The sequence below is a fragment of the Pteronotus mesoamericanus genome, unplaced genomic scaffold, assembly GCF_021234165.1.
Source record: "Pteronotus mesoamericanus isolate MK-2021 breed Mesoamerican mustached bat unplaced genomic scaffold, CSHL_Meso_final contig_27, whole genome shotgun sequence".
In the NCBI taxonomy this organism is placed as follows: Eukaryota; Metazoa; Chordata; class Mammalia; order Chiroptera; family Mormoopidae; genus Pteronotus; species Pteronotus mesoamericanus.
The window spans coordinates 27,172,686-27,185,065 of NW_026555115.1; the positions used below are offsets into that span (position 1 = coordinate 27,172,686).

At 39.4% G+C, this 12,380-nt stretch overlaps 1 pseudogene; it reads right to left on the reverse strand.

The window, feature by feature from the left end:
* Positions 1–1,621: 1,621 nt before the first annotated feature.
* Positions 1,622–6,826, reverse strand: LOC129071661 (transmembrane protein 230-like; annotated as a pseudogene).
* Positions 6,827–12,380: the final 5,554 nt, after the last annotated feature.

Genomic DNA, 12,380 nt, shown 5'->3' on the forward strand with positions numbered 1-12,380 from the left:
GGTTTGACTCCCAGTCAGGGCACATGCCTAGGTTGCAGTTTTGATCCCCTGTTGGAGGTATGGGAGGCAACCTACTGATGTTTCTCACATCAATGTTTCTCTCCCCACACCCCCTGCCTCTCTCTCCCTCCCTTTCCCTCTCCCTAAAATCAATAAGCATGTCCTCAGGTGAGGATAAGAAACTATTAAAAATAATAATAGTTCCATAAAGTAGGGAACATTATTACAATTTACCCTTGAACAATGCAGGGTTAGGGGCATCAACCACCTATGCAGTTGAAAATTCATGTATAAATTTTGACTCCCTAAAAACTTAACTGCTAATAACCTACTCTTGACCAGAAGCCTTATCAGTAATAAAAACAGTTAATAAACCATATTTTGTATATTATATGTATTATATGCTATATCCTTTTTTGTTTGGACATTTTAATTTCTTTTTAACATAAGTCACTTTTTGCAAGCTAGAAAACATAATCAAACTAAGGCAGTCTAGTCCCCTGAGGATCCAGGCCAAATCTTGTGATCTTCAGCAGAATGACATCTTAACACGGGTGTTAACAATGGGATTATAAACTCTAAATAACAACCACTTATCCACCTTTTTCCTTAGAAAACAGCCAAAAGTCCAGTCATTAAAGGCATTATTTACAGAAGACCTTTTTAAAAAAATTTTTTAACTTTTATTGAATTTATGGGGGGTGACATTGGTTAATAAATGTATATGGGTTTCAGGCGCACAATCCTTTAACATCATCTGTATATTGTATTGCATGTTCACCAACCCAAGTCTCCTTCTATCACCTTTTATCCCCCTGTACCCTCTTCTACCACGCCTAACCCCCCTTTCCCTCTGGTAATCACCATACTGTTGTCTGAGTCTATGAGTTTTTTTTTTCTTTCCTTAATCCATTTTTCACTCAGCAGAACATCTTAATCTATAAAGGATAGAATTACCCAAATTATATGCTGCCAAAACTATTGGTGAACCAGATCAGAACTGGCCGAGGAGTGGTGAACAGATAAAGGATTTACATTTTCAAAACTTGCTCTAAGATTTAAAAAACTTCTCATTGTTCTTAATAAGAAAGCAAGTACAAAGTAGTACAGATGCATTTACACTAATATTTTATTTTGCCAAGGTCTTCCGCTAGAACGTGAAGTTAGAGCATAGGGGATAAGATACTTAGATATTTTCAAAATATCTAGTATCAGAAAATTACTTAGTAATAAGACATTTGACATACTGAATTCTTCCATTGCCATAAGAACAAACTGACAATACAGACTTTTTTTAAAAAAATGCTCAACTCTAAAGAGGATAATGGCAGTAACACTTTCCACTACAGAATAACCACCTGCTTTTTCCAGTTAGTATTGTTATCCTTCAAAGATACAGGTTCATCTAGAAAAATTTGTCAGTTTTTTGTCAAGGCTAAGAGATGAAAAATAGAGAATGCCCTAATTAGCTAATTATAAGCTCAGTTAATGTCTTTAGGATGGACCCATAAAACCTGGCCATTATTTTGTTAAACATATGCAAACTGCAGGATTCCTTAGCCCTTAGCCATAGTTTCTGCTTAATATCTTAAAGATGAGCTTAATCCCATCTGACTGCTCCTCAGGACTGAGGTGGGTGCTGGTCATCAAAGTCTGGAACATCATTGCAGAAGTAACCCCCGTAGCCTTTGGATGCATAGTAGGTGATGCACAGGTGGTAAAATCCCGGCAGGAACACTAAGATGCTAATAATCAGGACAGAAGTGCCTGGTCTGCCACCTCCCTGCCCCCTTGGCTGACACAGCCCACCAGCAGTAGGGAGTCTATGATAATGAGAAAGGTGCCAATCAAAAACAGCACTGTAGCAAGCAAAATGGCCTTATAAGGGGTCTTAGGAGGGCTTTTCTTAAACTGAAGGTTAATGTAACCATCACCTGTGCTAGAAAGCCTTGAGTATCTCACTTTACTACTGGGGATTCCAAGTAGCCAGGTTGGCACGAGATGACACTGTAACACGCTGACACAGCTACAGTCCACACGACATGCCAAGTTTCCACACAACAACAGCTCACTCCTTCACGACTGGAAACAGAGACACTCATGACAATGTATACTATATTCTTACAATCAAGTATATTAAAGAAAAGAAAATGTTATTAAGAAAATTGGAGATCAGGAGAATCAAGATGGCAGAGGTGTCAGTGGAAGGCACATTGACCTACTCTCAGGACCAACCTGGAATTACAACTAAATTGTGGAGAAATCACCTGGAACAAATAACTGAACAATGGCAGAGAGGAGCCTTGTAACCTCGGAGACAGAAGAATTGGCTTTAGCACAATCTAACTGGTAAGGAGTACCATACAGACCTAAGGAGGTGGGCAGGGCACCCACGGGCGGCAGCACAAGGAGGATATTGAAAAGGCCAGTTGGATCCCCCATGAGAAGAGCGGGGTCTAAACCAAAAGTGGGAATCTCTAGCCCACAGCACCAGAGCCCAAAAGATACACAGAAAACAGCCAGCTGCAAAAAGAGGCAGGGTTGCTCTCTGCCAGAGACAGGCAGATGGAGATGTAAAGAATTGTTTAAAGGGCCAACACATAAATTTTTATTTGCAGCCACTTACCCTGGTCTCTGGCAAAGGCAGGGGCAGGGTGGGCTAGAAACGTCTGAGGAGAGACTGGGGAAGGAGGTTTTGGGGAGAGAACTGAGAGAGTAGCCGGTGGGATCTCGGTGCTGACTCTTCCCCCATGCGGCAGCGGTCATCTTGCTCAGGAAGAGAACACACTGCTTGAGCAGCACCAGAGTCAAAGGACTTAATATCCCTGCCCCCAGGTGGGATTCCACCCCGCCCTTTGCTGTCTAAGCTGCCTGCTGAGTGCAGAGTGGCAGCCACACACAGTAGATCCCTGGCTAAAGGGGGTGCAGAGATGTCTGGCGACACTGGAGGAGAGACTGGGGACAGAGGCTTTGGGAAGAGAGCAGAGAGAGCAGCTGGTGGGATTCTGGTGTGGACTCCTCCCCCATATGTCGGCAGTGTGAGTGGACCCAATAACCCCACCCCCAGGAGGGACTCCGCCTGCCCTGAGCTGTCTAAGGCGGTCTGCTGAGTGCAGAGTGACTAAATGAACAGCTGAAGGAGACAGCCACAAACAGTAGATTACTGGAAGTCTCGAACACACTGTCTAAGGTTAGGCAGGGTCAACATCTGACATCATCAGAGGCAGATGCAGAAAGAAAAAACAGTGGTCTCCAACCATAGAAGTTCACACCACAAAGTCAGGAAATCAAGACAGATAAACTTAAGAATCAGAAGCAAAAGAGAAGAATCTCACAAATAATGGGAAAACAAAGAAATATGTCCCTCTCAAAGGGAAAGGAGGAATCCCCAGAAAGAGAACTAAATGAAATAGAGACAAGTAAACTATCAGATATTGAGTTCCAAAGAACGGTTCTAAGGAAGCTCAATGAGCTCAGTGAGCTCAGAGAGAATTACCAAAAACTACAGGGAAACTACGAAGAACTTACTGCCAACTATATCAACATGAAAAAGGACATAGAAACTATTAATAAGAGATAAGAGGAAATGAAGAATGCAATTTCTGAACTGAAGAACACAGTAGAAGGAATCCAAAGCAGGCTAGATGAAGCTGAGAACCGAATCAGCAAGCTGGAGGACAAGGTAGAAAAAAAGCACCCAGAAAGAGCAAGGAAATGAAAAATGACTCAAAAAGAATGAAGACACATTGAGGGAAATGCAGGACAACCTGAAATGTAATAATGTCCATATAATAGAGATACAAGAAGGAGAAGAGGATGAGGAAGGGATAGAGAACCTGTTTGAAAAAGTAATGATGGAAAACTTCCCTAATTGGAGGAGAGAAAAGGTTATACAAGTTCAGGGATCACAGAGGGTCCCCTTCAAGAGGAACCCAATGAGGCCCACTCGAAGACACATCATCATTAAAATGGCAAACATCAAAGACAGAGAATCCTAAAGCAAGCGAGGAAGAACAAGATAGTAACATATAAGGGAGCCCCAATATGGGTAGAAGCTGACTTCTCATCAGAAACCCTACAAGTCAGAAGGGAGTGGCAAGAAATATTCCAAATAATTAAAAGCAAAGATCTTTTCATTACTGCCAACCAACACTGCTCTACCCAGAAAGGCTCTCAATTAAAATGGAAGGCAAAATAAGGAGTTTCCCAGACAAAAGAAGACTAAAACAATACACCTCCACCAAACCAGCACAGCAAAATATGCTAAAGGGACTGCTTTAAGATGAAGAAAAAGTTTCTATGAATACCTAGTTCCTTTCACAGTCACCAATACTTGATATTACCAATATTTTTAATACTTATTAATCTGATTGTGACAATGACGTTATTTTAATTGTTCCTTTACTATTTGTTGAAACTAAACCTGTTTTAGTATATTTCTTGCCTATGTCTATTATTTTAAAAAAATCTTTAAATGACTGTGTGGTATTCTTTATCCATTTATTGATTAAAGGTTCATAGAACTTTTTTCCCTAAACAAAACAAAACCTATTAACCATGTATTAGATGTGTTGCAAATACTTTTCTATTCTATTCCTTGTCCTTTAACTTTTTTATATGTATGTTACTATATAGTTAAATGTTTAATATAATCATATTGTCAATACTTATAACTTCTGGGTTTGAATAATTTACTTCAGGTCATGAAAAATATTAGTTCTATTTTCTTCTAAAACTCCTTAGATTCTACATATAGATTTTTAACTCACCTGAGTATTTCTTGCATAATGTGTGAAATAGGGTTCTATATTTGTTTTATTTCAAGTAATAGGGGTCCATGCACTGTAGTTGTTGAATAAGCCTTATTTTCCCCATTGATTTGAAATATCAACTTAACCATATATTATATCGTTAGACATATATATGTTTATCTCTAGAATGCTCATTATATTTCATTGATCTACTTGATTATTTCTGTGCTGATGTCATGTTGGTTTAATTGCTGAGACTTTATAATTGTTTTCAATTATTTTAATATTCTATAATTAACTTTGCCATTTAAAAAATAAATAAAACCAATCTGCAGTTAAGAAAGAAAAAGAAAGAGAGAGAGAGAGGGAACTCCTACCTTTTGCAACAACATGGATGGAACTGGAGGATATTAAACTAAGTGAAATAAGCCAGTTGATGAAAGACAAATACCATATGATCTCACCTATAAGTGAACTCTATTTAACCAAATAAACTAACGAACAAAATAAACCACAGGCATGGAAACATGGAGCAGACTGAAATTGACCAGAAGGGATGGGGAAAGAGGACAGTGGTGGAAAGAAGGAGAAGGCGCTAGACAAAGAACATGTATGAATGACCCATGGACATGGATAACAGAGCAAGGGGTGGGAGTGGGATGTGTAGAGGGCAGTAAAGGGGTAAAAATTGAGACAACTATAATAGAATAAACATGATGCATAAAATAAATAAATAAATAAATGTTTACACAAAAATAGAAAATCATACTGAAATTACATTTACAGTATTTTTTTAAATAATCTATGTACAAGGGGACTCCTGCAGTTAAAACCTGTATTGTTGCTCAACTGTACTTTATTTTACAAAGGAGAAAACTGAGGCTTAGAGAGGTTAAATAACTTACTCAAAATCACACAGATAGTTAAGTGTCAGAGTCTGGATTCAAGTCTATGTTATTCCAATCATTTTAGCCTCTATTTAGTAATTAAATTTAGTAGTGAATTAAATGTATTCCTCAATAGAAACTTTGAAATTTATGCTAAAAATCATCTAAGTTAATGATGTTTTGAAGGTATTGCTTCAGCCATCTTGGGTATTGACACTCACAAAGAATGTGCATTTGTTCTTCTAATGCTTCTGATTGATCTAGTGTTACGGTTTTCCAAATTTCATTTAGAAGTAGGCTCCTTTACTAAACAAAATCTTACAAGAGAGGACTAAATCAGTCACAGTCCTAGTATGGAAGATTCAACCACAGATGGACAACTCAAAAAAGAGTGAATGAAGAGGGTATAATGAAAGAACTATTCAAAAAAATTGGGTAGGGTAAAGGGAAACTTGCAAAGGAAATGAAAGTACCACAGGGCTAGCCCCAGTAGGATGGCATGGGCACCTCCAGACCTGAAGGGGTAAGGGAATGGGTAGAATGGTTACCAGAACTAGGCAAGAACTGAGGCTGTATGAGGGGACCATCAGATGGAAACTGTAGACTTTGGCAAAGGAATGTACCCATTACCAAACCACAGCCTAGAAGGGAAGGAGTCAGGGGGATAAATACTTCTGCTTCTCTCTCCTGCCCTCAGTCCCCTGCAATTCTTATCACTGTCTGAACCCAGGGGGAAGCTAGAGGGCAAGGTAAGCCGAAAGACACAGTCCACAGAAGTAAGCTTCCAGAAGGCAAAGAGCAAGATGGGGAAGGACAGAGAATGCATCTAAATAGGCAAACAGAGAATATCCAGCACAAAACCAAATATACAAAACTCATAAAGCAGTGTTCAGTTGGGGTGGGAGGTTCAAAGGCTCCAGCTTGCCTCTCTCTACACTCATTCACAGCAATCTCTGGGGCACCCCTGTCAAACCCTAGTGCTCTGGTCTAGTTCTTATGTTAAAAATATCTTGATCACAATCAACAACAGATCTATGTGCTTTGCAAAATTGATATGCATGTAGGTAAAATTACCTGGATGTAATAGGGCAATGAGAGACACCAGACATGATCCTGGTTCAGGATCCCAGTCTCTGGAAATAATGTCCGATTGTCCCTGAAACTGGAAAGCTGAGGGCTGAATGACATGTCTACAGAATGTATAGGTCAGCTGATGACCCAGGCTAAGGGGCTTCCTTTGAGTAGCCTCATCTATTATTAAATAGAACCCTCCCAAAGGAATTCACAATTAAGCTTTATTGTCCTCCTACTAGAGAGAGGATTTTATGTCCAAATACATTGCAATTTGCAGTTATTCACAAGAACAAATAAGGAGATGGGTGAGAGGGGAGAAAAGGGTAAATATACAGGGTAATCAGGAAAAGAGTTATGTAGACAAGAGAATTTATTAATCTGAAAAGTGACCTCAGAGTTCCCACCACTAACAAAATACAAAATATGATGCTGTTACTGTCAGCCAAGAAGCAATACCCTCCAAATGTGCTCTGAAGTCTGAATCACAACCTGGCCTCCTCATCGGGGGCTGCTGCAGGTCCATCTGTCATTGGGCAGAGCTGCTGAGCACACTCTCTGCTGCTAAGCAGAGAAATCTGACTGGGAAGCCAGAACTAGGATGGAGATGGGCGGGGGTGGAGAGGCACCAGCACATAGGAGCCAGACAGCCAGATATGCTGTCACGGGTGCTGCTGCCACTAAATCTCTTGGTTCACTGGAGAGAGGGGTCTTTTTTTCCAGGGGAGAGGGGGGAGATAAAGGGGTGTTTTAATCTCAGTAGCTAACATGACCTTCACAGGGAACAAAAATAAGCTGAGCAGATGAGAAAGGTGCAGCTGTTCTTTGCTTTCTGAGGAGACTCCAAATCTCTTATTTTTATTACATGTTGGTGCACCCACCCAGCCAGAAGAGCACAAATTACTTCTGTCACAGGTAAAGGTAGAGAACAAGGCAGTCTGAGATGCAGCTTGCAACTACCCCATATCCCCTTCCATGCTATTGCCCCAGGCCCTGTTCCTTCACTGCATGTCCCTCCTCCAGGTTGGCAAGATTTATTTCACTGATATAAAACATTTGTCACACATGAGCTAGAATCAAATCATTTTACAGCTGTTATCACATTTAATCCTCAAAGCAATATTATGAGGGAGGTAATATTATTACCATGTGTCTATTCAAATGGGAAGTTAGGACTTGAAGAGGTCAGGAAACTCAGTACATAAAGGGCAGGCTGGAGTTTGAGTCCCAGTACCCTGATTTCAGTACCTGTGCATTTAACTACTAGACCATTCTATCTTGTTCTTGTATGGTTATTGCTTTGCTGCTTCTGTTCTCTGAGCCAGCCTGGACTTCCTGTTTCTGACCCTGGACCAGTCACTTAATTGTTGATTTCCAATTATTTCTTCTGTCACAGATGCTGGAAAGGGAAGGCCAAATCCCCCTCGCCTAGCTTTTCTCTCCTCCACCTGAAAGTCCGTTGGAGGGCCATCCTGGAGGAAAGTTGGTCCTGGGTCAGTGAGCAGGAAAGCACCCAGACCTCTCCCTCATAGAGTCACACCCCATCAGCTTAGAATCCCATGTTCAGATCCTAATTTTAAATGCAGGCCCTGCCTAGAAATGCTCCACTGAATCCAGAAAGCCTCCCCAAACCTTCTTACAAGGGAAAGGAAGCTGCATTATTAGCCTGAATCTATGGGAATGTCCATAAAAAGTAATGCTCATGTGGCAAAACTGAGTCAGAGAGAAGAGGAAAATGAATCATACACCAGAATCACCTCACTAAGTATTTTCAGAAAATGAAGACTGATTAAACTACTTACATACAGGAATTTGAATATAATTCAGAAAGCTATTTTACTTGATTAAAATAATATGTGGGTTTAGAGAGGACTTTCAATTGGTTATTTAAAGCTGTTAAAATTGCTGAAGAAAATAAAATACTTTGCCATCTATTAGAATTTCCTGAAAAAAAGTTAGACAATGTTTATGTTTCATGTGCATTTTAGTATTATCAGAATAGATTTTAAATTGTTTGCTTTCCATGTATGTCATGAAACTTCACGATGCAATTCCATGTCCTCTGCCTTCTTTTTTTTAGGTAACACCCTATTTTGGTATATTTTGCATATGCATATATTCATACCTATGTGTTTACTCACATGTAAATGAAAATATTAATTTAAGAAGATTTGAGAGAAAGTTTACGTGAAAGCAGCTACTTCACCACTTTTGTTTTTCTGGCTCTATCTGCCCCCTCTATATGGCACAGACTTTATTCTCTGCTTTTAAGAATAAAAGGATATATAGAATTATATATACATTTACATTTATATATAGAATTACATTTTGGGACATATATCAGTGGTTATTCATGGGCTTTAGTATCTAAAGCTTAATCTCAGCCCTAGAATTTATGTTTTGTATTAGGGCACATCTGGTTGTAGGGAAGACAAATATACTTAAAATAGCTCAAGTAAAGGGGGATTTGGAGTTTATTATAAGGATACAGAAGCTTCAGAAGAACCAAATCAACAAACAATAGCAATAGCCATTCTCAGTTTTCAATCTAAGACTTCACCATAAACATTATTCAGTTGCCAATGCTCTCAACTTCTAGGCTTCTTTATAAACTAACTGATCCTTTTCAAAATGACTAATGTGATTTTTGTCGTTTCCTGCTTGGAGGACTCCTCTAGTTCCATAACACCACACTGTGAAGTCCAAATGCCTCCCATAGCACACAGCTTCTCACAACAAGCTCCAACCAGTCTTCCCAGCCCCACCTCCGCCACTCTTCTAACCCATGCGCAAGATGCTTGGACACCTGACTGGCAGCCTGTTGAGAAATTTGGACATCATGTATTTAATGTTCTTACTGACCCCATGTGTTTAAACAAATTTCTCAGTACTTTGAAGGTGGATAATGTTCCACATTATTGCATTCTACCATTCATTACTTGTATATCTATTACAATTACATTATAAGTTAAGCAGGATTTTAACTAGTCTAAGAGCCTAATCCATTGTTCCTAATTAGTTCTGTATTTGTAAAGCACTTACCATATGCAGGAATTCTCAAGATTTATTACATAAAGATGAAAAGTGAAATCCTTGATTTTTAGGACATTCACAGTCTAGCTGGGAAAGAAGACAAGTAAACAAATAACTGTAATACAATGTGACAAGTTTGGGGATAGAAATATACATGCAGTACTCTAGGAATGCAGGATAAATTAATTTTTCCTGAAGTGTCACAGAAAACTGCAGAGACGAGACTTGAAATCTAGGTTGGGAACTCAATAAGAGGGAGAAGGGAGTTTCAGGCACAGAGCAGCAAAAGCAAAGGTATGAGACATATACAGACACCTGCCAGGAAGTCAGCTGACTGAACCACTATCCTTTTTCTTTCTCTGCAGATCTGCAACAAAGGGTTGAGAAGGCTTTTCTTTTCTTTCTTTTATTGTTCAAATACATTTGTCTCCATTTTCCTGCCAACACTTTCCCCTCTGCCACCCACCCCCACCTCCCACCCTCAATCCTTCCCCACTTTGACTTTATCCATGGGTCCTTTATACATGTTCCTTGATTTGACCCTTCCCCTTTTTTCCCCTTTACCTCCCTCCTTCCGTTACCTCCCTCTCTCTTGCCCTCTCTTACTGTTGGTTTCTTTTTTTCTTTCAATGTTGATAGTAATATTTTTCTTGCTTGTTTTGTTGATTAGGTTCCACTTATAGGTGAGATCATATGGTATTTGCCTTTCACCCCCTGGCTTATTTCACTTAGCATAATGCTCTCCAGTTCCCTTCATGCTGTCAAGAAGGGTAGTAGCTCACTCTTTCTCCCTTCCTCCCTCCCTGCTTCCTTCCCTCCTTCCTTCCTTTCCTTTCCTTTCCTTCCCCCTCCCTCTCTCCCTCCCTCCCTCCCTTCCTCCCTTCCTTCCTTCCTCCCTCCCTCCCTCCCTCCCTCCCTTCCTTCCTTCCTTCCTTCCTTCCTTCCTTCCTTCCTTCCTTCCTTCCTTCCTTCCCTCCTTTCTCTTTCTTTCTACTGCACAGCATTCCACTGTGTAAATGTACCATATAGTTTTTTGATCCACTCATTTACTGTTGGGCACTTAGGTTGCTTCCAGCACTTGGTTATTGTCAATTGTGCTGCTATGAACATTGGGGTGCATAGGTTCTTTTGAATTGGTGTTTTGAGATTCTTAGGGTACAATCCCAGCAGTGGAATCACTGGGTCAAAAGGCAGTTCCATTTTCAGCTTTTTGAGGAAATTATAAACTGTTCACAATGGCTGCACCAGTCTGCATTCCCACCAACAATGTACTAGGGTTCCCTTTTCTCCACAACATAACCAACACTTGTTGTTTGTTGATTTCTTTATGATGGCCATTCTGATTGGTGTGAAGTGGTGTCTCATTGTGGTTTTAATTTGCATTTCTCTGATGGCTAGTGATGCTGAGAATCTTTTCATATGTCTCTGGGCCCTCTGTATGTTCTCCTTGGAGAAGTGTCTGTTCAGGTCCTTTGCCCATTTTTTAATTGGATTGTTTGTGAGTCCTTTATATATTTTGGAGATCAAACCCTTTTTGAAGGTATCATTGGCAACTATATTTTCCCATACAGTTTGTTCCCTTTTCAATTTGCTGATGTTTTCTTTATTCATGCAGAAGCTTCTTATTTTGATGAAGTCCATTTGTTTATTCTTTCCTTTATGTCCCTTGCTCTAGGAGACATATCAGTGAAAATAGTTCTGCATGAACTATTTGAGAGCTTCCTGCTTATAATTTTCTCTAGGGCTTTTATGGTATCGTGACTTATATTTAAGTCTTTTATCTATCTCGAGTTTATTTTTGTGTATGGTGTAAGTTGGTGGTCAAATTTCAATTTTTTGCATGTAGCTGTCCAGCTCTCCCAATACCATTTGTTGAAGAGGCTATTTTTACTCCATTTTATGCTTCTGACCCATTTGTCAAATATTAACTGACCATAGAGACATGGGTTTATTTTTGGGCTCTCTATTCTGTTCCTTTAATCTATGTGTCTGTTCTTATGCCAGCCCCAAACTGTTTTGATTACAGTGATCTTGTAATATAGTTTGATGTCAGGTGTTGTGATCCCTCCAACTTTGTTCTTCTTTCTCAAAATTGCTGAAGGTATAGAGGGTCATTCATGGTTCTATATAAATTTTTGAACTGTTTCTTCTATATCTGTGAAATGCATATTTTAAGATTGCATTTAATGTATAAATTGCTTTGGGTAGTATGGACATTTGGATGATATTAATTCTTCCAATCCATGAATATGGTATATGCGTCCATTTATTTGTGCCTCATTAATTTCTTTCTTCAATGTTGTATAGTTTTCTGAATATAGGTCTTTTACCTCCTTGCTTAACTTTATTCCTAGGTACTTTATTTTTCTTGTTTCTATAGCAAATGGGATATTTTCCTGATTTCTGCTTCTGATACTGCATTTTCTGTGTATAAAAATGCCTTTGATTTCTGAATATTGACTTTATATCCTGCTGTTTTGCCAAATTCACTTATTAGGTCAAGTAGTTCTTTGGTGGAGGCTATAGGATTTTCTATGTACACTAACATAGTGTACATAGAATCCCACTTTACCATGGTGGATGATCTTTTTAATGTATTGCTGGATGCAGTTTGCTGATATTTTGTTGAGGACTTTAG